At 43.9% G+C, this 16,700-nt stretch overlaps 1 pseudogene; it reads right to left on the reverse strand.

The window, feature by feature from the left end:
- Nucleotides 1-11,173: 11,173 nt before the first annotated feature.
- Nucleotides 11,174-11,710, reverse strand: LOC113629319 (riboflavin kinase pseudogene; annotated as a pseudogene).
- Between the last annotated feature and the right edge of the window lie 4,990 nt (nucleotides 11,711-16,700).

Genomic DNA, 16,700 nt, shown 5'->3' on the forward strand with positions numbered 1-16,700 from the left:
CAGTTGCACAAGTCAGACTAGGAAACCTTGGCACCAAAGATGACTCAAGTCAACTCCCCATAGTGACCCAGGATGCTCTGAGGCCAGGACCAAGCTACCCGTGGGGAGGCCCTCCAAGAAAACCTGCAGTTGCCCTATAGAACGTGGAGTTTGGGGCACCACCAACCCAAAAACCTCTATGCGAAATGACCGGGATGTGACTTTTGTTCTGACCTACCTTTTGCACTGCTTTTTGTATGTGACCCAGCGACTTGGTCTCCATCCATCACTAGGCCCCTCTCTCTGCATTAGGTCCCTATCTGCAATCTTAACCTTTCTAGCTCATTTCTCCGGTTGGCCTTCATTTGGGCATTCATTCATTCACTCAGCAAATATCTACGAGCTACTAGAAGGCCTTGGCTAGAAGTTGTGCAGCTACCAGGAAAAAGTTACAATCCTTTGCCCCTAATAAGCCTGTGGTCCAAATAGATACTTGAATACTCAGCTTTAAGACCACCAGGTCAAGCCCTAAAAAAGCCTGTGGCTCCTGAAACCATTGTTATAACATCTGCCTTAAACCCAAGGATCGTCCCTGAAGAGGTTCTAGTGCCTCTGAGTTACACCCCTGGTTTGAGTCACATTTCTAAGCATGCTGATCAAAAACCAACATTTCCACTCTGGCTGAGAAAGAGGCAATGTCTCCATAAAGGACCACTCCACGCTTCTGAAATATACCACTTGTCCAAGAACCCACAGGCCTAAAAGTCATTACTCCAAAGGAATTTAAACTGGCAGGGGACTCAGATCCCCACTTAATTTTACACCTATCATGAATAACTTTGTGGTAACTGTATATTTTTTTAATATCTATGTAGTGGCCTTTCCTTTGTCTCATACCCTACATATCTCAATCCTCATGACAACTCTGTGAAATACTCATTACTACTTTTTTAGAGATGAAGAGCTGAGACACGGAGAATTTCACAGGGGTAGTAGTAGCAAAGCTAACACTGGGCTTCTGACATTTGTTCTATGTGTCTTACAGATATTTTGTGAAAATTATCTTTTTCTGTAAAGTTCTCTTAAGATGCCCAGATGAACTCTGTATATCAGGTGAAGCCCCTGGGATGTTACAAGCCACCTGCCCACTGAGTATTATTTCCCTTATGACAGGTAACAAGAGTTAGAGAAGATACCAAGTAATATTTTTAGGAATTAATTGATTCATTCAAATTTATTGGACATCTGCTGTATGTCAGATGCTACATTGGGATACTGAGTAGAAGCATCATGTTGGCCCTTCACTACCTATGCATGAAAAGGTGATATCATGGACATCAAGACACTAAAACTCCTGCAGAGTAACTGTTACCCTAGCCACATCTATCTTCCACATCCTATGTCTCTATCCGTGCCTTTTCCATTTTCTGTTTTCAGATACACAAAGCTCTCATGTTCTTTCCCTCCTCTCACATTAGAATTTACTTTAAGAGGGCTTCCCTGGTGGTGCAGTGGTTGAGAATCCACATGCTAATGCAGGGGACACGGTTCGAGCCCTGGTCCGGGAAGATCCCACATGCCGCAGAGCAGCTAAGCCCGGGCGCCACAACTGCTGAGCCTGTGCTCTAGAGCCTGTGAGCCACAACTACTGAGCCTGCATGCTGCACCTACTGAAGCCCGTGTGCCTAGAGCCCATGCTCCGCAACAGGAGAGACCACCGCAACGAGAAGCCCGCGCACTGCAATGAAGAGTAGCCCCCACTCAGCCAAAATTAAGTAAAATAAAAATAAAAAAGAAATTAAAAAAAAAGAATTCACACTTCAGTAGTAATTTTATTGTCTGAGAGGGCATCTCCCAGGGCTTTTAAAACTAACTTCCAATGGGAAAAATAAGTTGGTTCCTTATTTTTAAATTTTGAGATATTGGCAAGCATGGCTGAAATTATAACTTAAAAACAGCCAAAATGCCTTCCCAGAATCATATGTGAAGGGATATAGAAGAAAGTATATTTGAGAAAGACTAATTATAACCCAAAATGTTACTGTCTGCCCTCTCCTTTATCTTGTCTTCTTTATCTATGGGAAGAAGCTGCCCTCTTGTTTTTTTCTGAGATCTCTGGCATGATCTTTACAAGATAATTATTTTCAGAAGTTCACCTGTACTCAATTCCTAGCATAATGACTCTCTCTGAAGAGAGAGAATCCTTAAGTGGGTAGATCAAACCCCCCAGGTGGAACAGAAGACCATAAGTAATTTGAGAAAACATATTCAGTATTACGTTTGTATAGTTGAAAAATGAAAACACACCATTATTTTCATAGCATGGAAACTGAAGTCCAAAAAAAAAAAATTATCTTACCTGGTGAGGACATACAGAAGATACTGATTTTCGATGGAGATGGTGGAGGTGAGGGGGAGGGAATAAGGAATGTCTCATAATCCTGGCAGTGAAGGAAGGGCACTTTAGGTACATCAAAATAAAGCACAAGCTTTAAAACATTGAAAAAGTCTGGCCTGTTCTGTGCTCAATTTACCTGCTAAATGAGTCAATAAATGCGTCCATCATCCTCTTAGCAATTTCATACATGTTTTACTACTACCAGATCCCTTCAATTACACCTTCCGCATCTCCAAAGGAACGAGCCACAGTGGCTGTAATCATGGCTTAACCCTGTACAATTAGATCATCCAGCATATTTCAGCTTCTGCAGTAGCCATCACACCACACAAAGGAGAAAGGTGGACTACTGTGCCTGATCTCAAGATCTACCACCGATGCAATCAGCAGAATCAACCACACCACGTCGGAGCCCTGAAGGGCTGACTCGAATCTTTACAACCCAGGTGCCCTGCATCCATGCCAATAGCACCATAGTACACAAACTCGGTTCCCTCCACAGAAGTGCAGTGTCCAGTTTGTAAAATTTTGTAGTGAACTTATTCAGGTATCTTCTCTACGACATCTCTGCTTTAATCTCCTCACACTAGGCCCCGATGAAAGACCTCTACCAGCAACCTAACCACAAGCTCCCCAGCAGTGGCGATAGTACCCATGACTCGGTGATTTGTCACAAGAAGCTGCTCTTCCACTTTTCCCAGTGGCTTCCGAGTAACAACAGGAGAGCTGGATTCTGTACAAATGGGTGTGAACAGCCGAGGGGTTCACCAGGAAGCACAACTTGGGGATTATTCCTTCTAGTTTGTTTCGTTTATGTTTTCCGGAAAATCTGAGCTGAAGGAATGGATGGGGACTTTCAACAGCCAGGTTGGCCGGTGACTCCTAGAGTCCCTGGGGGGGGGGGGGGAACCAATCCCATGTAGAGCAGAGATGATGCTCTATAGCAGGTTAACCTCCTCCTGCGACAGCATTTGGGGATTCAAAATCCAGACCTCCCTGGGTGAAAGGAGAGGAAATAAACCTTCCCTTCTCCTCGATCCACAAAAAGCTCACTCTTCAAACTTCAATGTGCAGAAGATTCACCTGGGGAATCTTAAAATGCAAATTCTGATTCAGGAGACCAGGGTGGTGCCTGAAACTCTGTCTTTCTAACAAGCTCCCAGGTGAGGCTGGTGCTTCCGGTCACTTGCCCTTACTCTGAGTAGCAAGGCAATAAATATAAACAATCCAGCTATTCAGCTGAGGAGTCGGGGTGGGGGGGGGGGGGGGGGGGGGGGCGCGTACTAGGAGGAAAATAGAAATATATTTGATATTTGATGCCCTCATGTATTGCTCAGTTTTTTCCTTTGTGTCCTATCTTTGTAATTTTTTAAAAAGGGCAAATACATATAATCTTTTTTTTTAGAAGAAAAGGAAAGAAAAAATGACCAGCTCTGTGTTTTTTCTTGTTATGAAGTCGGTATCTGCTCACACCCTGCCCGAGGGTATGGCTTCGGAATTCTGGAATATCACAACCTGATACTAGAGCATGTGGGAACCAGGAGACTCTTTCTGAACAGAAGAGCTGACCACAGTCATGGTCAGATCTCGGTGAGATCTGTGCTTGACCAACCAAGGAACATGGCGGTCACAAGCCATGGCAGCCGAAGGCCACCCTGGTGCATCTCCCTGGATGTACACCGATTCAGGTATGGGGGCCGGGGGGCAGCTAACATGCGTAAGTTAATTAATAAATCATTTAAAACATAATTTATATCAAAACAAACATGGATATTTTACGTGGCAGAATTCAGACACTAAATACATTTTTCAGATTAAACAGACACTTGAAAGAAAATTTATCCTTGCCCCCCAGACCCCAGTCTCCCCTGTGATGTAGGGGCATCTTGGTTAAAAAAAAAAAAAAAAAAAAAAACTGGAGAAGTGATGACCCCCGTGAACCACAGTAGGGCTTAGACTAATGATCCCACATCCACCTCTGGGGACGCAGACAGGGAGACTGCCCCAGCAACGGCAGCATTTCCCCAAACTACAAGCCCCATTCATCATCCGTGGAGAGTTTAATTGTCCTGTCCCACCTTTGTGTCACTCCTCGGCATTATAATCTTACACTGATATTTTCAACTGAATAAATATCACCAACTACCTGTCTCACAAGTACAACATATCTACAACTAAGCTCCTTGGATCTACACCCAGCCCTTCCAGACCTGCTCCTCTTCTCACATTGCATTTATCTCCATCCATCTGGAGAGAAGCTGAGCACTTCCCCAGCTTTTTCTCTCCTTTGCCCACAAGATCCAGTCTCTAAATCCTGTCATCTCTGATGATGCCGCCCATCTCCTGAGACCATTCCCTCCCTCTCCACCTTGGCTCAGCCCTCATCTCCTCTCACCTGGACTACTGCCATGACCTCCAAGCCAGGTTCGCTGTTCTGGGCTGTTCCCACCTCAATATTCCCTCCACACACTGGCTGCTGGAATGATCATCCTAAAGCATGAACCCAGACCCGTCCCCTGTCCTGCCTAAGAGCTTTAATTGATGCCACCCCTTGTTCCCCATCCTTCTCTCTGGATCAGATCCAAACTCCCAAACCAAGCTTTCTAAAGGCCCTTTAGAATGTGGTCACCAAACTGCGGTTCCAGCCCCCGCCCCTCAGGTCCTCCTCTTGTTGTCATTCTCTGACCACCCCATGTTCCAGGGCCACTACTTTGCACATACAGTGTTCCTTCTGCCTAGAAAGATTCTTGCACCTTCTCCAACTGATGAAATCCGCTATCCTCCAAAACTCAGTTTAAACGTTACATAATTTATGAAACATCCCGCAGATCTCATGCTCATATAATTCTCCTCCCTCCTGACTCCCCCAGTACACCTCGTTCCTGCCTCTATTATTGCCCTTTGCCATCATACCATGGTTATATGTCTATTGTGAGCTCTTCACAAATAAAAGCCAAGTATCTTTGTAGCCTCAGAGTCTAGCCCAGAACAGCCCAGTGAATGAGTGCATGAATTAATGAAAGGTGGCTTTTCTACCCTGCTTTCTGTTTAATTCCATGCTTTCTGACCCAAGTAAGAGCCTACTGATCCCACTTGAGGAGAGACAGGAGTGAGGGACCATTAACCATTTCCCCCGCAGTTGAAAATCCTCCCCTTACCCCAGGGGAATGCCAGGAACCAAAACCTTACAGGAAATGTTGGTCCTGCTTGCCTGGGTCTCTCACATCAGTCCAATTGGTGACACTACTAATTTCCAGCAGTGGGATGGAGATAGAGAGAAGAGATACATTTCTGGGCAAGAATTCAGGATAGAAAAATTGGATGTCTCCAACCTCCCTAAAATCAAGTTTTTGTAACTTCAAAATGCTGTGAATAAATTCCCAGGACATGAAAGTATAAAAGAACTAGAAGTCCAAGTAAATGTGATTAGAAGTGTCTATGCTGGTACATATTAGGTCTCTATTACTTATGTCAACACAAGCCAGCACTGTCATGATGTATGTCATGTCTTCCTAACCAAACTGTAAACTCCTGTGAGCATACACTATATTTTTACCTACACTGGGTTAACTCTCTGGGCCTAATGCTGTCTTTTTAATAGAGGAGAATTCCAATAAATGCTGTATACATGATCAAGGGTTGGCTGTGTACATGTGTGTCTATATATACTATGTAATTTTTTCTGTTATACTTTGCCTACAGCTTTCACTTAAAAAATGGAAAAAAATGGAACCAATCAGGTTTTGCAAACAGAACAGGCATATAGGCCTGTGTTGATACCTAAATGGGTTTTGCTTTTGGTCCTGCCAGAGGCAGGGGGATTGATTAGTTAATTCCTCCAGGGGTCTTCCAGCCCTGTGGTTTTCACTCCGCAGTTTTCTCTCGAGAAAGTCTATGCAGTCAACTATATACCCGAATGCTGAGGCGTCACTGTGGATTGGATCTGGCATCTAGAAACCGCACTGGTGAAGCTTAAGTATGTTAATATGGATAATTTAAACCTTATAAATAGCTTCCCATAATGTGTTTCTTGCCTGAGGAGGTCTTTTGGTTGGAGTGCACTACGATCAGGCTTGAGTTTGCAACTTAAAAAGAAAACCAGAATTTGAGAAGTATAAAATTTTATGTAGCTGTTTCTTTCATAAGCTCATGTTTATTGAAAGGGCTGGTGGTAATCTCAGCGAAAATGGAGCTGTGAAAGGGACGCGGGGAGGTTGCTGCAGCTCTCTGTGGGTGCTTCCTTATTAAATTGGTGTGGTTTCAAAATCAAAAGCTAATTATTCTAATATTCTCACCTGAGGTGGGCAGCCTGCCTGGGCCATGATGGTTCCCACTGACTCTTCAGCAGCGAGCAGGTAAAATTTGGGTGATGACACCTAGAGAATGAATAAAGCCGGAAAAAATACATAGAACTTTACTACCCTCTTCCTAACTTAGAAACAAACAGATGAAAACATATATTGGGCTTTAAGACCTAGTTTAAAAATTATTTCCACACTGCTTATCGTTTTAACTGTAGGTCTTCATTATCTTCTAAAACAAGTGTCAAGATTATAAAAGAGGTTCTTATACAGACTTCTTACGTGCGCTTAGACATTTCTCTAGCAGTACAGAACTTGATAGAGAAGTGTCATGCCCAGGAGTCCTTCTAAAAGATGTTTGTGGGTGGTCAGCACCCTTGGACAGCCCTCTTAAACTAATTCGGGAGGGCATCTGTCCTGGCGTTACCTGGTTACCAAATCCGGAAGTTCTTAACAGAAAATGTTGAGGCATTTAGTATATTTTTAACTTGCAGTTCATTTTGTAGTTATCAGAGAAATCGAACAGCATGAGTTCATGAACTTCTTTTTGAAATATAACTGAGTTTGCTAAATAGCAATTTTGAAAATGCAGGTTCTGGAGTCAGACCATGTTGACAAATGAAAACTCCACCATTTAGAGAGGGTGGAGCCTCCTTGTCTACAAAATGAGATCAGAATAGGATCAGCTTCATAGGGTACTCGACAGAATTAAACGGGAAAATGTAATCAAAATGCTTGTAGAGGGACTTCCCTGGTGGTGCAGTGGTTAAGAATCCACCTGCCAATGCAGGGGACACAAGTTCGAGCCCTGGTCTAGGAAGATCCCACATGCTGCGGAGCAACTAAGCCCGTATGCCACAACTACTGAGCCTGCGCTGCAGAGCCCACAAGCCACACTGAGCCCACACAGCACAACTACTGAAGCCCATGCTCCCTAGAGCCCGCGTGCTAAAACTACTGAGCCCACACGTGGCAACTACTGAGGCCTGTGCGCTCTAGGGCCCGCGTGTTGCCAACTACTGAGCCCACATGCTGCAACTACTGAAGCCAGCGCGCCTAGAGCCTGTGCTGCGCAACAAGAGAAGCTGCTGCGATGAGAAGCCCGCACACCGCAACGAAGAGTAGCCCCTGCTCGCCGCAACTAGAGAAAGCCCACGTGCGGCAATGAAGACCCAACACGGTCAAAAAAAAAAAAAAGCTTGTATAAGGGAAGTTCTCATTACATATTTGCTATAATTATTTTAAATGTGTGATATTTGTGGTTCCAGGAGCCTTACCAATAAAGCAAATAGTGTATGATATTAACTTCTAGTGAATTTACAAATTATTAAACATGCCTCAATACAGAGGAGTCGAACAAGAAGAACACTGATGCATCTATAATTAATTCAAATATTTTGATAATAAATTGTTTCTCTAAGTCTCATGCTTTCAAACTATAATTATATAGTGGTTTTATCTGTGCACACAATCACTGTAAGAGGGACGGAAGTCTCGGTGGGAAGGCCTCTATCGCCCTCCATGAGGTTGGGTGACAAAATGTCAGGTTCACATTGCTGGCATGAAGTCATGGTGAACAGGCACCAGGCTGAAAGGTAGGGAACTTAAGTCTGCTGTTAAACAGCACACGTCTGGATCGAGTCACTTCACTTCCCTGGGCCTTGATTTCCTCATTTTTAAAATGAAAAGACACAACTAGATGGCTCTCCTGTCCCTGTCACCACTCAGGTTTTATACTCCTACCCACTAACAACAAAATACTTGGTGTTCTGAATAACTGAATGTTCTATTTTACTTGACAAATAACATAAGTACCATATATGAATGATAGATGTTCAAGAGATGTTGTTCATCCACAGGGGCTTGGTCTTAGAATCAAAACTCCTAGAGTGTGCATAAAGAACTCTTGATTTTGGGCTTCCCTGGTAGCGCACTGGTTGAGAGTCCGCCTGCCGATGCAGGGGACACGGGTTCGTGCCCCGGTCCAGGAAGATCCCACATGCCGCGGAGCGGCTGGGCCCGTGAGCCATGGCCGCTGAGCCTGCGCGTCCGGAGCCTGTGCTCCACAACGGGAGAGGCCACAGCAGTGAGAGGCCCACGTACCGCAAAAAAAAAAAAAAAACTCTTGATTTGATGACTCAGATTACACTTGAGGCTCTGGTTATGCCAGAGGTTTGTTATTAGAGACAAAAACCATAAAACTGTACCACAAAGTGTGCCTGATTATGTGAACTTTGCTGGGGGTGGTAAGAAGTTCTACATAAGCTTAAGGTTGGCTGCCCTTATGCGTTAATATTTTAAAAGTTCAGAGTATACTTTTTAAGGTACGTGTTAAATGAAAATGTTCCACTGTTGTAGGAGTGACGATATTATACAGCACATAATTCTGGATCTGATACTAACTAGTTCCAGAACCTTAGCCAAGCCACTCTGAATCTCCTTTCTCTACATGTAAAATGAGGTGAGGATCCAAAGACATAATAGATGTGAAAACACACTGGAAAATAAAAACCATCATACAAATGCCATAAACTGTTACTCTGCTCTGCCAAAAAATGGAATGATCAGTTAATTCAAGTGGGATGGATTCAACATGCCAGTTCTTCGAGGTAAAGAGACCTCCAAATGGATGGATTGTTAGAATTTTCCATCCAGATGCTTGCTCCTCTGTCAATTTAGCCTAAGTCAACTCGAAGGCATCCCTTATGCTACATACACTCCTTATCAATTAAGCTCTCATTTATATACTTAGGTTTTTGTTTTGTTTTTTTTCACGTGGTCAAGATTCATTTCAAGGCCTGAAAACACTGACTAATTGAAAATGGCCCTACTGCAATTTCTTATAATATATAAATACTTTACATATGAAACTTAAAAAAATGTAGACACTATTAACTAACTCCTAAACCACACACTATAGGCTTTTCAAAAGCAATAGTTATTTAACAAAATGTAAGGTGACAATATCAAAGAATTTTCACACTTAATGAGGACACAACCAGTCGCAAGCTACTCAAACACAAATCTTTTTTACACTTTCCATGTTTGTTTTTAACTTTGTTTCATAGAACCACTGATAATTGAGGCTTCTTTCAAGTATAGGATTTCTAACATTAAATTACATTTTCTAAGTATTTCTATAAAGAAGAAATGAAAAAGACACATACTACATTGTTTGCCATAAATTCATACACCAAAAAGTCAAAACATTCCTGCTTCCCCCTTCTCCAACATTAGCTTTAGATGTTCTTCTAAATATATAAAGTTTTGTTAAAATCAGTTCTCATTTATGTAGATTAGGGGAAAATGGTTTTGTAATGAGTTATCTTTAAAATTATCTTCTAGATAGCACTCTTTAGCCTTAAATTACATTGTGCACACACAACTACAACAGTCTGCATTTGCTCAGGAACATACAGTCACATTAAAAACAAATAACTTTGTATTTCATAGTTTAGTTGGCTCTTAAATAGTTTCCCTAAGGGGAGAAACAAATATTTTGTGTTGTTTAAGAAACTGGTATATATAAATGAAATGCTAGGTGTTCGTTTAAACTTTGAGGAAACCTACAGATGAACATTTGGGTGTTTTTTCTAAAATGCAAGAGATGTGCACTCAATCACTGTTCATATATTGAAGCGATGGGATGGCAGATACAGACGCGGATGAAACTCTACATTTTGTCAATGTAAAGTTGGATATTCTAAATGGAATAACTGACACTGACAATTGTTTACAGGAAACAAAGGTTAAGAAAAATGTTGAAGAATATCTACTCTTAAAAAGAGAGAAGTGTTATACAACACAAAAATGAGAACTAGAGATTCGAAAAACACTCATTTTACTGTTTTAAAAGAAAAACAAAAAAATAATAGGGAGAGAGTCTAGACCAATTAGAACTGAGGCAGCTGTAACAAAAATGGAACACAGTACAATGATTTGAGCCCTTAAAGGAAATGACTAACTAAAATGAAATTTCACAAGTCTTCATGTCTATAATAATATATGAATGCACAAAATATCAAAAATACAAAGTCTGGATCTTTCCCCTTAGGTTTGTAATAAACTGTCAAACCTCTGCTTAATATTGTTACTTTTATGAGCCTTCTGATTAGCAGAGCATGCTATACAGGTACATGCATGCTAGAATTTTACCATGAGAATTATAGTTCTCATCTCAGACTAGTGACTTGCCTGTTACCCATATTTATATATATTTCATTTCCATTATAAAACACTTAAGACCTTTCTAGTGGTACATTTTAATCAACATATTACATAAAAAAGAATCTTGATTTTTTAAATGAACCTCTTTAGTACTGTAACATGATGGGTTTAATTGAATAGCTGGAACATAATATGGTAACTACATTGTACTGTTTAATTCACAGCTGTAGGAAAACATTTGATTTTTAAACTATAACCAAGATGAAGCTGTAGAGTTATGAGCAGCAAAATATTAGAAAACAGTGAATGAATAAATAAGATGCTTTTCCTTCAGTGGCCATTCATCATTTTGCTTTTAGGAACCTGGAAGAAATTGTCTTCTTTGAGTTTCAAATGTTCTAGTAAATCTAGTCGTTTCTTAGCTTCCTCAATATCACCTTGAATTGCTGAAATAAGTGACTCTAAAGAATCAAAGTTCTTTTCTGGTCTGAGGTAGCCGGCGATGGCCACGTTGAGAATTTCCTCTTTGAAAGTATGCATGATATTAGTTTCCATGGACTTTTCTGTATTCTTGTAGTATGGGTTCCATCCTATGCTCACCACCATCTTACGGGCGTCTCCACTTCCAACACTGGCCCAACCATAATATATGCCAGTGGATGCATCAGCTGGAAGATCATCTACCACTGGTTCAGGAAAGTTAGCTGTAGGGACGCCCTGCTGCTTGGGGCCGCGACCGAAGCCCCGCACCACCTGGCCGCGACAGAAGTACGGCAGGTGCCTCATGACGCCGTCCGCTCGGGGTGCGGGCTGCGGTCCAGTCCGCGCGTCCGGCGGAGCTGCCGTCGAGGCGGTGCCCGGACCCCCCCGGACCGTGCGGGGGACAGGGGCGGGAGCTCCGCAGGCCGGCCGGCCGGGCAAGCGCACGGGCGTACTACAGGCCGAGCAGCGCGGACAACACGCCTCGGCGAGACGCTCACGCCGCTGACCGAACAGAAGGTGCCGGGCGACTCAGATCTGGGCTCCGGAACGCCGGTCGACAGCTGAAGGGCGGCTGTGGGCCGGGAGCGGAGCGGGGGCGGGCTGCTTGGGAGGACCCCCGAGCCCACCGAGCGCCGCGGGCCTACGCACTCTGCCCAGGCCGAGCCGATACTTAGGTTTTAATCACACAACAAATCTTGGCCTGCTGCAAAGTAAAAACCAGGAAGAGAGTGTGTGATCCATCTTTAAAACTCACCAGCTAACACCCTGAAGAAACAGAAAGGTAGCTAAGCATTCCCAACCAGACACCACCAATGAAGTTATATGAATGAGTATGTGGTGGGCACATTCTGGACCATAATGCAGCAGAGGATCTCATTCATTTCACTGCAAAGCTTATTGTAACGAAAACCGAGACCCTACTTTCTGACCAGCCTGTTTCTACAACATGAATATTTCACTTTCTCGGTTTTCAACTGGAGGTGAGAAACAATGTTTTGAGAGTATCTGACACCTTCAATAAAAAAGAAGGCAACAAGAAAATGTGCTGAGAGATTCTCCTCTAGTCCAGGAAACCTAAATAAAAGTCTCAAACCAAAAACCACTGACACAGTTGCAGCACTTAGAAAAGTCGGTAGCATTTGCCTAGTAATAATCTAGACTCCACAGAGTGCTCTCTTAGGGACATAGGTTCCTTTCCTTTCTTCTTACATTCATATCCGATTTTTGGGATCATTGTTAAACATTTAACTGGATTGATTCAACTGACTGGCTACATTTTGACAGCTCAAAGTACCAAGTTATTTAATTAACTCTTTTTCAATTAACATAGTTGCTGCTAACCTGGTGTAAATTAAGTCTCCTCAGACTCTAGAAAAAGAGAGAAAGGAGGCCAATGGGACTGAGATTTCTATTGCATATCCCCTGCTGTCAGAAGTTTCCAGTTCAGGTCAGACCCATAAAAGAATGTCTTTTTTGTGGTTAAGTGTTAACTGGCAGCCAGGTGCTAAGATAGTGCTGAATCAGCCAAGAAGAGAGGGAGTAAAAGGAAGAAGAAAGTTTGGTTTATAGGCTGAAGTGAGCAAAGGAAACAGAGCCTGGCGAGAGTTATATATTGCTCCAGGCGGGCACAGGTGGATGGAACTGCAGGCCAGGTCAGAAAGAGAGAAAGATTTACGTTCTGTGCAAACAAAAGGCCAGAAGAAAAATCACCAATCCGGTTGGGCAGCTCTGAAGTGAAGGAAACAGCTGTTCATACAGTGAGGGAATGGTCAGGTAAGACCAGCTGGAAATAGTCATCAGAAGGCCATCTGCTGACCTGGGAAGGCATGCCCTCGAGGCACGGAACAAATCCTGTCCTCCAGGAGGCCACGCGGAGGGGCCAGTACTGGCCAGGCCAGGAAACAATGCCAGGACGAGGCATTAAAGTTACATGAGCCTCATGTAAGAAGTTGCCTGGCGAGTTTACTTCCGAATGTGAAGTCGAGTGGAAACACAATGTTTTCTTCCTTGAGAACTTGGCAGACCCACTCCACCGGGCCTCTCTGTAAAGCAAGAATGCGGAGAGGTAGTTCATCAAATGCCAGTGCCCCGTTACCCATCACCTTCTCCGGAGGCTGCCGCTCCACCCCTCCTGGCCACTGGTGGGGGTAGCCGTCAGCTTGGGGCAGCTGCTGGCTTGGGGACAGTGCCACAGCACCCCAAGAACTTGTGGCCTAAGTGAGGAGAGTGGATGGGAGGTGGCCTTTGACCATGGAAGGCAGCCTGCTGGGCAACAGGATGGGCAAGCCAGAAGGGGCACAGAAAGGCAGGCGGAAATGAGAGCAGGAACTGGCAATGACCTTGCATTAATGGGCAGCATACCCCACTGAAATAAAGGCTGGCATGAGTGGGGCTTTGCTCTAAGGAAGCCGGCAGCAGCTGGGTCCTACCAATACTAATGAGCGTCATTATATCCCTTGTACAGACGAGCCAAATTTCAGACAAAAGGTGGGAGAGAGAAAAGATTTATATCATAACACAAAATACAAAATGTAGGACCAAATGTCATGAAAGAACCAACTGATAATTGGTGGGACAGCAAAGGCAATCAGAAGAAAGAACTGCCTGTCCAAAGTACTAAGATTAATAAGTGTTATGGCATTATTAGTGACCAAAATACAAAGCTGAAGTCAACGCCCTTGACCACCCTCCCTTCTCTCTCCCCTACCCCATATTTCAATATCTATGTCCTCATGGTGTTATAATTTACACACACATACAATACATATTCATATACATAGGAAGAGTGAAGGTAGTAACATTTGTTGAATCCTTATTATATGCCAAACACTCTTCTTTATCCTTTACAGGTATTAACTCATTCAGTCTTCACACCATGCCTAAGAGGTAGAAACTATTTTTATCCCCATTTCACAGATAAGAAAATGAAGCACAGAGAGCATATGCCACATAACACAGCTGGTAAGTATCTGAGCTGAGATCTGAACCAGGCATTCTGGGTCCTGAGTTAGCATCTTCATTTGAGTTCCTGAAATCTCAGACCAAGGACTTTGGTGATAAGTGGTTAATTATCAGTGCTGAGCTCCTCACATCCAGCCCTCTCCAGACTCCAGTCCTCAAACCTACTGCTCTCTGAGGTGCTATCCCCTCATCTCTGTCCATTCAGATCCTTCTTTTTCTTCATGTCCCAGCTCAAGACTCAGGAGGTTACCCAGCTGCATGCCAAACCATTTTCTCTTCCTCCTCAGCTGACAGTGAGATTACATTTCCCGGTCTCTTTCATTTACGGATGGCCATGTAACAGGCTCTAACAAGTGGAATGTCAGCACAGTGACACATGCCACTTCCAGGTCTAGCTTATGAAACTCTGCATGTGGAACCCTCCTTCTAGTTTGAGGCAGATAAGCATGGAGCCCTGGGAAGCCACATGCTGAAGCCAGTGACGCCATTTGATAGACGGTCCTGATCCCTGATCCCTGCTTAGAGGAGGGCCACCCACTAATCAGGAACTCCCACGTGGGTCCTCATGTAAGTGGGAAATAGACTTCCAGCCTATGATTCCATGTTGGAATCATCACAACTAGGAGTTTGTTTACTGTAACAGCCATCATCACTCTAACTAATATGAACTTTGATGGATCCACCTCTACACTAGGCTCTGTGTTTGTAAGCTGGTTCCTGACCTTGAAGAATCCACAGAAAAGGGCTTCCCTGGTGGCGCAGTGGTTAACAATCCACCTGTCAATGCAGGGGACACGGGTTCAAGCCCTGGTCTGGGAAGATCCCACATACAGTGGAGCAACTAAGGCCGTGTGCCACAACTAGTGAGCCTGTGCTCTACAGCCCGCAAGCCATAACTACTGAGCCCACGTGCCACAACTACTGAACCCCGCGCGCCTAGAGCCCGTGCTCCGCAACAAGAGAAGCCACCGCAATGAGAAGCCCACGCACCACAACAAAGAGTAGCCCCCGCTCACCGCAACTAGAGAAAGCCCGTGCGCAGCAACGAAGACCCAATGCAGCCAAAAATAAATAAATAAAATAAATAAATTTTTTTAAGTTTTCAAAAAACAAAAGAATCACAGAAAAGAGGGAAAAGAGATAAATAACATAAATAGAATATAAAAATGTTGCAATAACAGAATGTCTAATATTTTGTGGGAATACTGCTAAAAGCATGAAGTCAGGAAAAGCCATTAGAAATACAGTGACAGTAGAGGAAGAGGTGGAGTTAGCATCTCTCCCTGATAAACCCAGCCCATTCATTCCATCCCAGTGAGGATCCTGGGCCTCACTTTATGTTATATGGTGAAAACTGTCCTAGAAAAGCCAATTCTGGTGCCTATCATGCCCACCAGCTCTGTTCAAGGGACATGCCCCCTTTGTGCCCCAAACGAAGGGAATATGCCTCAAGCTCTGCCTTAAGCATGTCTGTGCCCCTAATTAGACCAAGGGTGGCCCAATCTCCAGGTTGACTTCAGTCCACTGGGGTGGTCTGATGTCACACTGTGCCCAGTGGTAATTAACTAGGCCATTCAGATTCTCCCACTCTGGAAGATGAATGAGGGAACCTCGAAGGAATTAGCCTATTGGAGCAGGATGAAAAAGAAGAAGGCAGGCAGAGAAGACTGGAACACAGGCTGTGTGTTCACAGCCTGTAATCTCACTGCCGGCTGTAATTTCACTGTCAGCTGAGGAGGAATGAGAATGCAGATCCCACCACTGAGGGGCACGTTGGTCAGCTGCTTAGTGGCAAGCAGCAGACGGACTCTGGCTGATTGAAGCAGAAAAGGGATTTGTTAAAAGGGTAACAGAGAGCTCACAGAAGCCCTCTGTCTTAGCCTGGACTGCTATTACATTCCATAGACTGGGTGGCTTAAACAAGAGGCATTCATTTCTCATGACTCTAGAGACTGGAAAGTCCAAGACCGAGGTGCCAGCAGATTTGGTTCCTGGGGAGAACCCGATCCTGACTTGCAGACAGCCACCTTCTTGCTGTGCCTTTCCATGGCAGGGTCGAGGGAGCTCTCTTGTCTCTTCCTCTTATAAGAGCACTAATGCCATCAGAGGGACCACACTCTCATGACTTCATCGAAACCTAATCACCTCCCAAAGGCCTCACCTCCAAATACTGTCATTGGGGTATATGGCTTCAACATATGAATCTACATAAACATTCATTCCATAACAGCCTCGAAAACAGAGCTAGGCTTGGGGGTTCTGCTGCCAGGAACCACAGCCAAAATCACTCTCTAGTTATGTCCCATAATCCTCTGCCTTCCACCACTCAGTGGAGGGACTTGTCCCATTAGCACCAGTGTGCCAGGCACTGTCCTGTTCATCTTCTGTGGCACTTGTCACCTCCCACCTTC

Source organism: Aethalodelphis obliquidens, unplaced genomic scaffold (genome assembly GCF_003676395.1).
Source record: "Aethalodelphis obliquidens isolate GAN/ISIS:26980383/991018 unplaced genomic scaffold, ASM367639v1 scaffold26, whole genome shotgun sequence".
In the NCBI taxonomy this organism is placed as follows: Eukaryota; Metazoa; Chordata; class Mammalia; order Artiodactyla; family Delphinidae; genus Aethalodelphis; species Aethalodelphis obliquidens.